Source organism: Mytilus galloprovincialis, chromosome 2, assembly GCF_965363235.1.
Source record: "Mytilus galloprovincialis chromosome 2, xbMytGall1.hap1.1, whole genome shotgun sequence".
In the NCBI taxonomy this organism is placed as follows: Eukaryota; Metazoa; Mollusca; class Bivalvia; order Mytilida; family Mytilidae; genus Mytilus; species Mytilus galloprovincialis.
This window is the reverse complement of record NC_134839.1, coordinates 10,561,248-10,564,450: the sequence shown is the minus strand read 5'-3', so window position 1 is coordinate 10,564,450 and position 3,203 is coordinate 10,561,248. Positions and strand designations below refer to the sequence as shown.

The following is a 3,203-nucleotide window of genomic DNA, read 5'->3' as shown; positions in this document are numbered from 1 at the left end:
CAGTTAACAACAGCATCAATACAGAGTGAGACACTTACAAATACAAGGAATAAGTCCAGTTAACAACAGCATCAATACAGAGTGAGAAACTTACAAATACAAGGAATAAGGCCAGTTAACAACAGCATCAAGACAGAGTGAGAAACTTACAAATACAAGGAATAAGGCCAGTTAACAACAGCATCAATACAGAGTGAGAAACTTACACTTGTTTGTTTGTGTTTGCCAGTCGCAAACAAAATCGGTAGGAATCTATGTTCATACATACTGAAGAAATTGTGCACCACTAACGAAGATGAAGAAAGTTCATCGTTAATAAATTCAGAAATTTAAATGATACTCAGGATCAGCTGTGTCTTTTAAATAAAGGCAACAGTAGTATACCGCTGTTCAAAAATCGTAAATCTATGGACAAAAAAACAAAATCGGGGAAACAAACTAAAACTGAGGGAAACGCATTAAATATAAGAGGAGAACAACGACACAACATTCAAATGTAACACATATAGCAACGGACTTAGCATTAGACAAAATCCGACGAGAATAACCAATATAACATCAAAACCAAATACATGAATTTGGGATAGAAAAGTACCGTGACACGTCTTATAGTAATGTGAATTCACACTCAAATATAGGAGAAAACAAACGACACAACGGAAACACAACGTAAAAATGCTACACACACAGAAACGAACTATGATATAACAATGGCCATTTTCCTGACTTGGTACAGGACATTTTTAACATTGACCTGAATTGGCTTTTGATAGTCCTTTTTAGGTCTTTTATGGTTATTAAGCTCCTAACCACTTTCACATCCCTGACTTTCCGATATTCGTATTTTAACATTCCTGATAAAAGTATATCCAGATAGGCGTTAAACACATGTAATGTATTCATGTACATTGTTGTCAGGTTTATCGTCATTACAAAAACATTGCTTATTTACCAAAGAAATGTTGCATCTTTTGAGGCTTCCATCACTTATTCCATTAAACGATATTAAAAACAAAAACTATCTGTCTATTTTTACTAGCATACAAAGTATTCCCCTGTAACCAACTAACATTGAAACTGAACGTTTCAAGGTTCCATCTATGTATAAGATTGGTAGATTTGACAAGAATCCTTAGAAAATTTGCTTTGTTACTCGCATTGCTATTTGCGTTCTTAGACTAGTGTTTTACGCCCGTTAAGGTTTGGTTAAAAACTTCTCTTAGAAGCGGTATTATATATTGGTGACGTGTTGAAAGTCTGTCAAAGTCTTGAATGAGCTTCTTTACATTAAAAATCTGTGCACGTATCTTTATGAAGACAAGAATACTTACAAAAGCATACCAGTTCTAGGGTATTACGGTGTCGACGAATGATCACAGAAAATAAAGCAAGCTCAAAGCAATTACTTTGCTCATAAGCAGCTTTACGGGTTTGATTTTCTAGATGTTCATATATTACTTTGTGCAATTACTTTTTGTGTGATTATTTTGTAAACAAGCATCGGATCGTCTTTAATTGTTTCATTTCTGTTATCTTTATGTACTCAAAACGTATATGGTACATGCACATGTACACTGTAACGTCGAATTATGTTCAAAGGGAAACAACTGAAAAATTAAGTCTAAATTATTTTCTTCATTACCTTTAGTTCAGTGGGCGAACTGGTGACAAAATATTACCTCCCCTGTAAACAGTGCGCTCTTCTGACTAGAGATAATTGGTAAAAAAAAACGGATAATGCTGTAATTGTTTAGCTTGTTTAAAATGAGCTAGCATAAACGAACTAAGACGTGTCAACATAATGTGAATATGATAACGAATCAGGTAAATTATTTCTTGTTAAGTTTATCACCTCATCGTATCATCATCATATGAAAGGTAAATGCGTGAATTTTCGACTTTCAGTGTCGTCAGGGATCACACTTGTAACCATGCCATTCTTTCATTATTTTTTTTAAATACTATCCAATGGTCGGAACACCTTGATTTTCTCCCAATTTGTAAAGTTGATTATGTTGCATGATATATATTTTTGTCGGGGAAAAAAATTGATATGCAGCAAAGATTGGCAGTTTTTAATTTGTGTTGCTATGTGAAATAATGGGAGGTAAATTAAAGTATAAGAAGGCGCGCTTTTTCAAATAGTAAACAATTTAATTCAGATGCATAGAATTTTGTCAAATGATAAGAATATCGTAGAAACTTACTAGAAATTCATCTTATTTATATAATATACACAACATGACATACTGAAATCTGAAAAGGGGTAAAACCACTATACCTTGAACAAATTCAGTTAAAAAAAGGGGGGTGGGGGTGAAAATGCTACGAAATTAAGATTATATTTATCTGGGGTCTACAGTACAACCAAAGGATGATGGGACATGCAACTAACTACTTTTTCAATTTGATTGTAAAGTAAAATGGCTGGTTTTTTATTGTTTTTTTTTTTTGTTTTTTTAGCATCTCTGTTCAAACGTACGTTGGTCTAATATTTTCAGGTAACTGTTCTCTTTGGATTGCCAAATAATATTATCATCAGCTAATTGAATGTTCAAATTATTTTGCAGTGATGTTCTGTATGGAAGGAAGACTGTCATAAAATCCAACAGTTCCGGATGGCCCGTTAAACTAATTGCTTAACATCAATAACGATGTAAGATTCAAGTGTCTGATCCAGCACAAGTTTAGCCAGATTTTCCACACTAGACAGTGTCTGGCATTGAAAGGATATCAAACGGATGTTTTATGGAATGATTCTCACGTACATATGACAATCATATGCATAGGAATGTGGAGCTAGTCTCTTTCATGCAACAATTTTTAATTTCCAATATAAACTCCGAAAAGACAAGAGCATAGAAATGTACATCAATGAGAAACATTCTTTGTGAATAAAATCCTTCCAAAACTTAAATGTGTCATTACATTGTAGTGTTGCATTATTTATCAGTAGAGATAATTAGATTTCAGTCAGATTGCCAAACTGAAGGTTTTTGTTGGAAATGTTTTGTAAATCTTGGCTGTTTTGCAAGACAAGCTTGGCTGTGCTCGGCCGCCCCTTTCAGTATGAGACAATATTTTGTTTATTACTAGTATATACTAAATCACTGACGCAAGACTGGAGCGGGCCCCCTTTTAGGCAGTTAGTGCGAATCACCTTAGGTTTCAACCATTACATGCCAAACAGGGGAGGGGAAAGG

General features: G+C 34.1%; 1 long non-coding RNA gene across 1 annotated transcript; it reads left to right on the top strand.

Moving 5' to 3' along the window:
* The first annotated feature begins 1,680 nt into the window (after positions 1-1,680).
* LOC143062110 (uncharacterized) lies at positions 1,681-2,917 on the top strand. Its single transcript, XR_012974553.1, has 2 exons — positions 1,681-1,824; positions 2,571-2,917. It is a non-coding gene; the product is annotated as an uncharacterized LOC143062110 (long non-coding RNA).
* The last annotated feature ends 286 nt before the right edge of the window (positions 2,918-3,203 follow it).